The 13,427-nt window shown below is 43.6% G+C and overlaps 2 protein-coding genes across 2 annotated transcripts in view; one reads left to right on the top strand and one right to left on the bottom strand.

Moving 5' to 3' along the window:
* Nucleotides 1-13,427, bottom strand: part of LOC307184305 (uncharacterized protein) — a 247,185-nt gene that overhangs the window by 99,237 nt on the left and 134,521 nt on the right. The gene's annotated exons all lie outside the window — the stretch shown is intronic.
* Nucleotides 1-13,427, top strand: part of LOC307184057 (uncharacterized protein) — a gene marked incomplete at both ends in the record, with an annotated part of 99,836 nt that overhangs the window by 71,592 nt on the left and 14,817 nt on the right. The gene's annotated exons all lie outside the window — the stretch shown is intronic.

The following is a 13,427-nucleotide window of genomic DNA, read 5'->3' as shown; positions in this document are numbered from 1 at the left end:
GAGGTAAATTTTGAAGGTAGGGCTGACAGGACTTGCCAAATGCCCTTAGCTCCTAAACCATTCTTTGTTTTGGCAGGAGCTGGAACCCCTGGGTACTACTGGTACACTAGAGTCATCAGTCTTAGAAAGCAAGTGCTGCTTTCCTGGGTGACTGATTTGACAAATAAATAATTTACTTACTAACCAGAAACATCTAGCCAATGGAAGAAGAAACAACTCAGAGCCCAGACTGAACAAGTCAAAAAGCACACTCTGGTTCTATACTGTCATAAAGAATGGAAAAGCAAGGTCAAAGATAGGAGCAGGCACCAAAGTGGATGCCTTCGAGGGGATGAGTGTACCTGTGGTCTAATTTCAGGATCCACAGAATTTCCTCCTTCCAATAAGTAAGAAGAATGATTTTCTCCATAGTGGAAAAGAGAAGGAAAGAAATAGCTTTTTCACCCCAGCACCATTTGTCAGACCTGTCTGAGTACCGTCCTCCACTCCTTCATACAGCCTGCAGGCCAGCGTCCCACTTGGCTGGTTACAGTGAGGCATTCCTTTACAGTAGACAAGACTTCAGGCTGTGGCCTCTGCCCACAGCCCTCTCACTGCAGAGTTGTCTAAAATGCCAACTTGGGGACTGAAGACCCAGAGAAGGGGAAAATCCCACAGGAGACCAACAATGCTGCCCTGTCACACAAGAGGTATTTCCTTCCCAGGGAGAAGACTAAAATAAGCCTTCGCTCCACCAAGCCCTCCAGGACCTTGCCTGCAGGATTTCCCTAAAATCACCTCCCCAACCCCAGCTCCACCACCCCACATAGTTACACCTTTCTCCCTCAATACCAAGAGCCAATCTCAGCTTCCTCAGGAGGGATCTGACCCCAGCACACAGGTCTTGGGGCTACAGCATGATTCCCATTTATCCCACAGTTTGCACAGTTATGTTTTTCTTTGTGTGCCACACGCTACCCCTCCCCTCTAAGAAACCCTCTGTGAATTCCTAATTCTCCCCAGGAATGAAACCACATGTCCTCTCATCACAGAGGCTCCGCATCACAGGGGTTCTGCACAGTTGAGGGAGGCCATCCTCACTTTTACCATTAGCAGTGGGAGTGCCCATGCGGAGCTCTGAGGCTCAGCATTTACCAGCGAGAATCTCTTCTGAGGGGTAAGGGAAGAGGAAGTTGTATAAATGAGTTTTAGAACATTGCACATCCTCTCTTCCTGCCTGGCCTCCACATCCCTTGGCCTTGTGCATAATTGCTCTGTTCTCCAGTGCCCGGTGGTCTTCTGCAGCTCCAGACTTTTCTCACAGAGCTTAAGAAGCCTCATCTCAACCTAGCTGAGCTGGTCAGCAGGCCTCATGTTCTCCTTGCCCAGAACAATCAGAACAGATCACTCTTCTGCTTTTTTATGTACACCATTTTGACTTAATGGTCCCATTTCTGCCCCAAACCTGTCACTCTCTAGATTAATGCTGCATCTTACCTTCTTCACACCCCCTAGATCCCCCAAATAATTTGTGGGTGAGCACCTCCATTTTTATTGACAATGGAAAACAAAGTCCTTTGCTAAAAGAATAGCACAGAGTCCGGATGCTGGTAAAGAAGGTGCCCTCTAGCTCTGAGTCCCTCCCATCACAGCTAGACCTCACCCCTGGTCTCTATTTTGGGAAGCTTTTCATCCCAAAGGCCACAGAGGCAACCAATTGCCTGAAGAGAATAGCACTATGATGAACATAGAGGTGACTCTGGATACTGTGTGCTGTTAGTTGATTACACACTTTCCCAAGGCTGTCCTTGGTACATATGCAGTGAATGCTAAATGGCATGTACTCCTCGTTCCAGCAATTAGTTTTGATCACTCTGGCTTAATGCTGTGTCCAGTGGTTCCGTAAGAGAAAGGAAACACTCTGCCTCTGCACCATTTATTTTTATATATGCATTCAATGAAGACTTACTGAAGCCTAGGTCTCTCCTAGGCATTGTGAGGGATAAGAATGGATCATTCCCTACCCTCAAGAAGCTAACAGCATAGAAGAGGAGAGAAAACATGTAAGCAAAGTACAATGTACAGTATGTTGCAGTGCTTGGAAGAGGGAGAAGAACCCTTCCTTTATTCAACAAATATATGCTAAGCAAGGTTTAAGGCATGAAGATACAGAGTGAAAAAGGCAAAAGAGGTACCCACTCTTGTGGGGAGAGATGATCATTACACTAGTAAAAAATTAAATATACAAAGTTAAATTTAAAAGTGGTCAATGCAATTAACAGAACAGGAATAGGATGGGGCGAAGGTTAACTTAGAGCAGGTATTCAGGTAGACCCCTCTAGAGAGGTGACTTCTCTGAATGATGAGATGGCTGTAACTGTACAAGCCCTAGAGAAAGAACACTACGGGCAGAGGAAACAAGTGCAAAGACTGTGAGGTAGACACAGGATGGGAGCTTTAGGAGACAGTGTGATAGTTCAACTTCAAAGACTGAGGAAAATGACATTTCTGAAAAATAAAATGGCATAAGAAAAGGCACTGAACTGGGAAAGCATGAACTGCATTGAGTTGGAAGCAAGCATGAATTTGAGTCAAGGTCTAGTAAAACCTGAAATTCAAAAGATAAGATGAGGTAGATTATTGACGGAGAGCCCAGGACCGGGCTATGGCTGTGGATGGTATCCTATGAGCATGGAGCACTGCAAGTTTTAGAGCCGTCTCTGACTTGATAAGAATGTGCTTTAGGAAGATTTCTCTGGCATTAGCGGAAACCATTTTTGCCTTTGACAAGCAAATAGTCCTCTGTGCTTTAGTCAAAGCTTCCTATTTCCTGATACATATGCATGCCTTGGTTTTTTGTAAGAGGCTGGGCTATAAAATAGTTTTAAGTAGGGCTTGCAATATAATTTGTGGGGCCCTGTGCAAAATGAAAATGTCAGGCCCTTTGTTCAAAATGAATTTTAAAAGCTTTTTCCTTTCTCCAGCTGTCTCTGTCGTGACTTGTCATGGTGCTTTGTATTTGTTATTTAGTACAAAATAACTCCTAAAGCACAAGGATGCTTGCCAGACAAGTACAGACCCTCACAGGTACCAGATGTCTTCCCCCGAGCCAACACCCTGGCACCCACGCCCAGCACCCCGCAGTGGGGAAGGCAGCAGTGGTCTCTGGGTGGGAGCAAGAGAGGAGGAGGCCAAAACCCCATCCCACAGAGACAGGGAGGTGGACTCACACATGAGCCAAGGCTCCAAGCCCCTGGTGCATGCTCCGTTGTTTCTTCAACTTCACTTAAAAAACATAAATTCAAAGATAAAATCATTAAGGATGTCAAGATGCTGATTGCATCCTTCTGCCTTGGGGCTTTGTGCAAAAGGCACAGGTGGGACACCCATGAAACCTGCTCTGGCTGAGACCTGAGAAGAAGGCCTCAATATAGAGTTTTTCCTCGGAACTTAAACTCACTGAGCTACTGTCCTTCAAAACCACATGTGCGGGCTTCCCTGGTGGTGCAGTGGTTGAGAGTCCGCCTGCTGAGGCAGGGGACATGGGTTCGTGTCCCAGTCTGGGAAGGTCCCACATGCCGCGGAGCGGCTGGGCCCGTGAGCCATGGCCGCTGAGCCTGCGCGTCCAGAGCCTGTGCTCCGCAACAGGAGAGGCCACAACAGTGAGAGGCCCGCGTACCGCAAAAAAAAAAAAAAAAAAAAAAAAAAAACAACAAAAAAAACCCACATGTGCTACTACTGTTTTATAAGACGTTACCATTGGGGGGAACTGAGGGAAGGGTACATAGGGCCTATCTTTATTATTTTTTTCAACTTCCTATGAATCTACAATTATTTGAGAATAAAAGGTTATATACCAAAAACCCTCACGCATATGCTACTTTTCTGAAGAAAGGAAGGGGTGGAGGGTGCCGGGAAGGAAACCAAGAGCAAGATTGGGAGGATGAAATTAAAGTCACTTAGTGGTATTCAGCTGGACCTCACAAGTTATCTTGCAACCTCAGCTGGAAATGGAAAAGGAGCGTGGTCAGGCTCACATTCCAAAGGTGAAGGACAGATCTGCTTGTTTCTGACCACACTCCCCTGTTCAAATCCACTAAATGGTCATTTTCTGATTGCTCCCTAGATACAAGGAATGCACTGCACTGCTCTATGCTCTCTGAGATTACAAGTGCATTTTATGCAAGGAATGCATTCCCAAGAGTTGATGGAATCCAAGACTAATCTTGACAAAGAACTTCTAGTTGCCAGCTAAAGCAGTACTACCTCATGGCAATAGAGTGAACAGAGTTTTCTTGGCCCATGTGTGTTGAAAGTCTCTATTTTTTATATAATTTGAGAGTATTCACCTTATTTCTGACTTTGTGCCTGATGTTTACATAATACTATTCCAAATTTGCACAGTTCAGATTGGCATAAAAAGATCTACACAGATTTTAAAGGGATATTGCTGGAAGTAAATAAACTAACACATACAACCCATCTAGCATAATCCTTGGAACAAAACAGGCAGAAAATTAAAGGTAGGCACTCTTATTGCTATTATATTCAGTAATATTTCCAATAGATCACAGTCTTTGATCCCAAAGAAAAGGATCTCCAAACTACAAAGCTGGGAGAGTTCCATTTTTCTAAAAAAAAAAAAAAAAATCAGTGTGAACAGAATAAAAGTAGAGCTCATAGAGTTTCTACGAAAATACCATTTAGCATTGAAGTTCTAATTGTTTTTCCAATGAAGGGAAAATTAATACCCAGTCAATTCTACTGCTTCTGTGCAAATGTGGAACAGAGCAACAAATTAAAACTATACACCATCCCAAAGCTTTGTTCTAGTCAGTGATTAGAATACCTCTTCTCTTATGTTATTTTTCTTTGCTCACATCATGGGGGAAGGACTAGTAATCAGTGAGATTTCTGAATTAAAAGCAAACACTGTAGAGGCACTCTGCATGATCATTCCCTGAACGGACATAAGTAGCCTATCATGTTCTTCCACTCCTGGGTAATAGCTCATGAAAGAAGGACGTTTAAGCAACAGAGTAGGACCAGGGCACCAGGGTTCAGAGCACCCAGCACCGTCTTCATACAGTCTAAAGACAAGCCTTCCTTTGGATCTGGCCATTGTCATCATCGTCATCTGTCCTGAATAGCATGTCCTCCAGAGCCAGGCTTATACTGTGGTGGGGCCTCAAGAGCTGAAAGAAGGCCAAAGCTGCCTGACAAGTGCACACATTCCAGGGAGAGGGAAATTTTTCTGAAAACAGAAGTAGGAAGACTTGTCTCTGGAGAGGTTATGTCATAGAGGTGAAGAAACAACAGAACACCAGAAACTTATTGCAGAAGAAACTATAGATAGTGCTGGATACCAGGACCACGGGCTCCTTAACAGTTGTCCACCGGATCATTTGGTATTTAGTTGAGAACTTCCTCTTGCTGCAGCACTGTCTTACCTACTATCTGTGAAAAACACACACTGTCTGCTCACATGGAGCTGGTATCTACCTTGGTCCATAACACCCAAGTGAAACAGTTCATCTCACGACAGATGAAGAGCACCAGCTTTGGATTCAGGCCTCAATGCTGCTAACTTTCTGCCTGAGTGGAACGGGGCAATTCGGTGAGCTTTTCCAAGCCTTAGTCCTGAACTATAAAATGGGGATAATAACATCCCCGTTCTCCCAAGGTGAACGTGAACACGGCAGGTAGGAAATCTGGCCTTTACGAAATACATCTTGTTTCATGGAGACAGTCCCATGTTGTGGTTATGTAAACCATGGTTCACATCCTGGCTTTACCACCTATTAGCTGCATTTCCTTGGTCAAATTACTTAACCTCACTTGCCCCCATTTCCTTGTTTGTAGAATGCAGATAATATAGCCATCATAGTGGGATGGTTTTACAACCTTGCCCAACTCAACAAAGAGTGTTAAGACAAATCTTTCTAGATGTGAAGAGTCAGGATCAGTTTGCCACCATTTAATTTTCACTCCAGGCAAGACCCAATGGCATTCAGAAATCACGTACACTATTTTTTCAGCAATATGCTCGAAATTTCTTTTCCCTTTCTCAAAGGTCTAAGCCATCTAGAAGATTTCTTGAGGTTGAACAGAAAAGGGTTTGCTAGAAACTCTCAGTCAACTCTGTGGATATAACAAAGCAACTACTGAAAAGAGCAAGTGGTATTCTGACCCTTTATATTACCTCCCTGGGGTTTCACAGTGGATCCTAGGATAGGTTATCTCACTGGAGGTAGGTTCAATGGGAAGGCTCCTGTCTATTATTTACTAGATATACTAAACCAGCAGGCCACCATAATTTCCAGATGCATAGAGAGAATTCTCACAGGAATGTGGCACATGTTACATGTTCTCTCCCCCTGTTTATAAACTTGTTGTTTATCTTCTGAAAAGGGGGACCTTATTCTGACCTTATGACATCTTACTTAAGAACAATAGACCATAGTCCTAATTTGCTAATTTCACTTGGTTCCCCAGAGAAAGAAGAAAAATTTTAAATTATATCGTGACTCTTAGGGGAGCACATCGGCCCATACATGGAGTATCTGATGGAGAATCTTCAAGATGAGATGATCAAATGACTAAAAGTGCACAGCACAGTTCCTGGTGTGTGATTAAAAACTCAATCTCAATAAATATTTGCCCAAAACAAAAGAATCACAAGAGGCACTATATAATTCCTCACTCAACTATATGGCACAGGCATGCTTTGTAAGAAGAGAAAGAATGGTGATGGCTATAAGAAGAAGAACATGACTTCACAAAGGAAGAGGAATTTGAGTTAGACCTTGAAGGACGGCTAGAATATGAATGAGAGGAAAAGAGATGGGAGGGCATGAATGGTGAGGGAAAGTTGAGTGCAGACAGAGAAAGAATGAGTGGTATGTTCCTGGGACACAGGACTACTAACAAAATTAGATAGAATTGGTGGGGCCTGTTTATAGAGGGGATCGGGAATCAGCAGGAGAACCCTGATTGGATATTTTGATGTGTTCATGAGTCTATCAATCTGGGTCCATTCAGGAGATAGAAATCACAGAGTCAGGGTACTGCTCCCTGGTGTCTGCACTGGAATATCCACAGAAACAAATGTCCATACTGTTGGTGAGCGGAAGCTGACGCCTGGGCACACAGAGGGACCTGGGTACACAGATAGTGCTGGGGTGCTACCGTGTGTGCTGCTGGAACTGGGGTCTGGAGAGGCCTTCCTGTGTAAGAACCTAAGGTACTTTTGGGTACCTCAGGCCAAGGGGTCCAGAGTTCCCTACATGTCCAGCCCCATAGGGCTGAGGAGAAGGTGTGCAGGCAGAAACTTGGGCTAAAGCACAGGTTTCATTGTCTGGGGCTCCCCACTATGCCACTACTGTCCAAACTGGGCACGGAGGACCCCTGGGGAAGTTGCATCCTGCAAGCTCTTAGCACCGGCAGAAACCTCGAGGGCTGAGTAATGGAGAAAAAGAAAGCACTGTCTAGTTCCTTTGGAAGTATCCACAGGAACCAGGAAGAAGAGCCCTTCTTCCTGTGGTATCTCTCCAGTGCTCTGTACCCGCGGAGTTGAACTTCATGCCAGCTGGCACAGGAAGATATTTAAAGGTTCAAGATCCGTTTTCAGGAGTCAGGCAGTGAAGGATACGTTAGGAGCTAAGAGGCAATAAATTGGCAACTGTCACCATGGGCAGCGCAATGGAAGCAGACCTTCGGGGGTGATTTCAGGCAGTTTGGATTACACTGTCAAGATTGTACTGGCGACCGAGAAGCTCAGCCAGGAGGCTGCTGTAGTGACACAGGCATGAGATACCAAGGCCGTGGACCAGAGTGATGTCAGCAGGAAGGAAATAGAGGGGTTGGGTAAGATTCTTTGAAGGCAAAGGATCATGAGTAATAATGGACAAGCTGGGTTTGGAAAATTCCAGAGTCTAAGAACATGGCCAGAAAGGGGCTAAGGAATTGTCAAGAATGAGAGAGGCTGAAGACTAGGAAATCCACCTAAGGTTAAAGCCCATGTAGGTCCTTAGTGCCCAGCACAACGTCCGGCAGAAGGTACAGACACACTCAGTAAACATTGGTGGAAGGGAGGGAGGGAGCGTGGGTGGCAAAGAGAGAGAAATCCTTTAAAAGGTGGAATCTTAATCCAGGAGGGGCAGGGTTTGGCAAAGGTCCCCAGAGCAGCCTCTCAGGATGTGATCCCAGGGGGAGGAAGGGCCAGGAGTAAGGGCCTGGCTCTTGGCAGCAGTCAGCCTCTACCCGTGGGCTATGGGAGATCCCCAGTCCAAGTGTAACCAGAAGCAGGGACTGAGTCCTCCAAATCCCTGAGAACATTTAATGAACCTTGTCACCTAAATGACAAGAATCCAGGCACAGGAGCCAACCACTCAGATCATCACAACTCTCTTCCAAGATATGACAGTGAAGCCGCCCAGGCTCTCTCCCTCTCCGCTCCCTCCTCCCAGTAATACCACCGGTGGTTCTGGAGCGGGGGCTTTTCCTTTATCCCTAGGCTTTTGAGTCCTAGGGATATAACAGTGATGCTTCATTTGTACTTGAACTGAAAGTGGATCCCAGATGTGGGAAAGAATGAACCTTCACTGAACAGCTGTTATGCACCTCACAGAGAAAGGTACTCCTACCCCCATTTTACAGACGAGGACACAGATTCTCACAGATTCTGAGAGACTAAGTCTTTCCCCTTGTTCATGCAGTATGTCATTCTTGGAGGAAAGAAAAGACATATATAGGAACTTACTTTAAATAAAGTTCCCCTGTCATCCGTTTTAAAGCTTCTTGGTTGACTAATTTTTTAGGTTCTTACTCTTCACTTTCATCAAATTCTACATAATAATGAAAGCTAACATGTACAGCTCACTTACAAAGTGCCTGGCAGTGTTCTGAACACTACATATATATTAACACAATCCTTATAACAACCCTATTTTACAGATGAGGAAACTGAGGCACAGAGAGGTTAAATAACTTGACCAAGGTCACATAAGTGACCTAATAAGTGGTACAGTGAGGAGTCAAACCCAGCTGGTCTGGCTCTAGAATCCATCCACAAAACAGCACACTGAGTTCAGAGAGAAACCTCGTAGGACAATCAATCAATTGCAGAGCGTAAGATGTAGAAGGTCTTGATTTTACAGTTAACCTGGTAACTTCTTGACAATTTTGAACAGGGTCATGACTACTTAGATTCACTACTTCATAGTTTTTCTGTTGTAATAAAACTATGGAGCTGTAGTTGTTATATTCTAAGGGACAGTTTAGGAGCCAAGTAAAATGTTGACAAATGAGACATGTGATTGAGGCCAGAAGTGTATTCAAATCTGTCAAGCCCAGGTAGCCAGGACCCCAACATCATTAGCATCCCTCCACTTGGCTAGCTTTCCAGCAGGAAGCCTGGGTGCAGCATAATGTGTTGGTGGAGATGAACTCCCTCAGCCCCCAAAGCCGCCCATGTTTCCTGGAGCCCAGTCTCCCTAGTGCCAGGAAACAACACGGTGTTGCCAGCATGTATTTATCACTCCGAAAACATGGTTCACCACTCCAGGCAAACTGAAAAGAAAAGCACAAAATTCTGAGTTTGGAGCCAGTGACCTCTGCTGATGTCACAAATAAGCTAGGCTTCATTATAAAAGCAGGGAAAGAACAGTAACCATACTTTTATTCAGACTAGCGAGTTGCTGCGACTGTGGGGTGCAATGAAATTGTCATCATCTCAAGTTCTTGATAAAAGCAAAAAGAGAAATAGTAAATTCACAAAGCTTTGACAAGGCACCCAGTACCACTTACAAACAAGGGCCTGACCTACATGCTTGCTTTACTTTCTGCTCTGTTCTTCATCCATCCTTCCTTGCCTGCCCGGAGGGAAAGAGGAAAGCATAAATAAATAAACAAATACACACATGCATATATGTATGTATATAATAATCTTGAGTTGTGTAGTGAGGGGCTTGAGCCTTTAAATAGAGTCAAGACTTCTATTTAATCCCAGGACAAAGATAGCAAAGATCGCTACAGTGAAAGCACTCTTACATCTTTCCTTCTTGCCTTTGCAGGGTTTGCTGCTATCAGGTAGCACGTGAACAGAGGCCATCATCTCATAGCTACCAAGGAGTGATGGTTTTCAGTTACCAGTGGGCAGGGCATGCCTCCAAACTGCTGCCTAGAGATAAAGGGTTCTCAGAATCATTAACAAGACTCCGAGAGACTCTCCATCTTCAATTTTGCTTCAATCTGCTAGCTTTAATACAGCACTTGAGATGTGTATTTCATGCACCCTTTCATGTGGTGCATTGCTTTAGGACATGCTTTCTTTCCCTCTAAATTTATCTTGGCTCTGTTTTCCCGACCAAGAATCAGCTCTTTTTCATGGCTAAAGATGCCTTTTTCCTCCTCCTTAGTTTGTGGATTTTCATGGCTGTGCCTTCAGATAAAATGAACCATGTTGGTATAATGTCCCAATCTTTTCTCTTCCCTTAGACAAAGAGGGCTAGCAACAACAATAAAAAATTTCTAACATGTTCAAACCAAAATTCTGACCAACACAAATAACCCAGAGATATCTGTAGGTAATTTTATTTTACCAGAGAGCCCAAGTTGCAGACAGACACAAATGCCCTTGTCTGTATTTTTCTTTATAGAAATAATTGAATTTAGAAGTGAATTCACTCTGGGTTGGGTTTTTGTCATTATTATTATTTACTATTTCCCTCTTCTGAGCACTCTGACCTTTGGGATTATTGCTGTAGAAATCTTATTTCCATGATTGACAATGTCAACATCATCTAAGGCCATATGGCATAAACAGCCCAAGTTCTTTTATTCTCAGTCAAAAGCTTCTGGACCTCACTAAACAATTCCTTGGTAAATCCCTTCAGCATCCCTGCTATTTTAATCAATCCTGCACACATGAAGCAGCTGGATCTCTGCTTCATGATTTGTCTCAGGAATAGAAAAATGGAGCTAGAGCCTTCTTATGCCTTGGAAAGAAGAATATAAAGTTGCGGGGAAGCCAAAGTCTTAAAGGAATTTTCATTGTTTCTAGTTCTGGCTTGAGTGAGACTTTTGGCAGAGCTAGAGGGAAGGAATCAGACAGAACCTATTTAAGAATTATTGCCAAACTGAAGGATTGAGTTTTGCTTAAGGGATGAGTTAAAGACCCCAGGCCATGGCAATAAGATAGAAAAGAGATTTGTTTTCCTTTATCTCTAGAAAACATTTGATTGGGGAATATAGAACGACAGTCCAAGCAGCATTAGGATTAGACTGAATGGAGAACCTTTTCCAACCCTTGTACCTCCACGACGGTGGAGCTTAAAGGTGCTTGGGCTGGTGAAACCAAGAGAAAAAGAGTAAGATGAGTAAGCACAGCTGCAAGAGCACCTGCACCTGCTACACAGGCTCTGTGTCCATGGTTTTATTGCAGCTGCTCCCAGGGCCACAGTGGGCTCGTAATCACGGGCAATGAGGCAGCAGCTTAGATTAGTAAAAATGGAATATGGGCCATGATGGAGACCATGTAAGAAATAGTAGCCCTCATTTTTAATCTACTCCATTCGCCGTTCATTCTCCTCACACAGATGAAACTTGAGCAGAGGCAAAGAGACTCATAAGTGACTTCAGATACTATTCTTGGTTGTGTGTCATATGTCATAGGAGTGTATTCTTTGCACTGTCCCACAGCAAAGGATGAAGGAGAATACTGGTAGTTTCAGAATTACCTAATAGTGCTGATACAGAGAGACAACCATATTATAGCATCTTATCTGCCTAATGGGTCCAAAGGATAGCAGACCCACTGAGTATTTGCTCTTAGCAAATGAGCACATCTGTCACTTATTAATAGAATAAAATCTCCAGGCTTTATGTTTCCCCATTTCTTTTTGCAGTTTAAGATGCTCCTGAAAGATAGGTTACTCCTTATAGGCATGCAAACTCTTTATCCCTATTAAAGCAAATGAAAATATATTCTTCTGGTTTCTAATGTCATTATTATTGGCCATAGACAATTATTATAAGATGTGCTGCCTTCTTTATATTTACTAAAACAGAGCAAAATTTTAGATCTCTGTCTATATTCCAGGAAAGCTCATGGCTTCAGGAAATATTCTGTCTCCTAAAACGTAAATACTACAGCTTTCAACTGCCCAAGAAACCAGGCATGTGAGAGATGTAGTGTGGAAGACAGAGCTAGAAAACCAGTGCTTAAGTTCTGTTTCTGTCTATGTAACCTTGGGGCATCTTACTGAAACTCAGTTTCTTCTTCTAGAAAACGGGGAGAACATTAGCTTCCTGCTTTATAGAGTAGTTGTGAAGAGTAAAAAAGACAGGGTCCACGAAAATGTTTTATGAACTTAAGTGTCATACAACGATGAGATCTTACTTTTAGTGGAGCATGTATTTGTATATATCCACCTGTGGGTTGCAAGAAATTTTTTGTATATGTGTATAAATTCACACATACACATTTATGTATTTTGGTGGGGGGATGTCCATAGTTTTCATCAGCATCTCAAAGGAAGTCATCACCTAAAATTGATTAAGAACCTCTGGGCTAGTTGGTGTTCCGCATCAACACTCATTAGAAATATGCAACTTAAAACCACTAGGAGAGGGCTTCCCTGGTGGCGCAGTGGTTGCCAGCCCGCCTGCCAGTGCAGGGGACACGGGTTCGTGCCCCGGTCCGGGAGGATCCCACATGCTGCGGAGCGGCTGGGCCCGTGAGCCATGGCCACTGAGCCTGCGTGTCCAGAGCCTGTGTTCCGCAATGGGAGAGGTCACAACGGTGAGAGGCCCACGTACGACAAAAAAAAAAAAAAAAAAAAAAAAAAAAAAAAACCACTAGGAGATACCACTGTACATCCAGTAGGATGGCTATTACCAAAAAGGCAAGCAAGACAGAGTATTGGTGAGGGTGTGGAAAATCTGGAACATTTATACACTGCTGGTGGAAATGTAACATGGTACAGCCACTTTGGAAAACAGTTTGGCAGTTTCTTACAAAGTTACACTTACCATACGGCCCAGCAATTTCACTCTTAGTAATCTACCAAAGAGAATGAAACCATATGTCCACACAAAGACCTGTACACAAACTTTCATAGCAGCATTATTTGAAAGAGCCCAAAACTGGAAAGAAAACTCTCCATCAACTTGTGAATGGATAAACTAAATGAGGCATATGCATATAGTAGAATATAGCTCAGCAATAAAAAGGAATGACATACTAATAAGAACTACAACATGGAGGAAACTTGAGAACATTACACTAAGTGAAAGAAGACCCTATAGTGTATGATTCTACTTATACAAAATGTCTAGAAATGGCAACTTTATAGGGACAGAAAATAGATCTGTGATTGCCTGTAACTGGAGGGGCAAGGGTGGCAACTGATTGCAAACAGACTCAAAGGAAATTTGGAGGTTGATGG

This window comes from Stenella coeruleoalba (genome assembly GCF_951394435.1).
Source record: "Stenella coeruleoalba genome assembly, chromosome: 3".
Lineage (NCBI taxonomy): Eukaryota > Metazoa > Chordata > Mammalia > Artiodactyla > Delphinidae > Stenella > Stenella coeruleoalba.
Note: the sequence above shows the minus strand (reverse complement) of the source record. Positions and strands in the feature narration are given on the sequence as shown.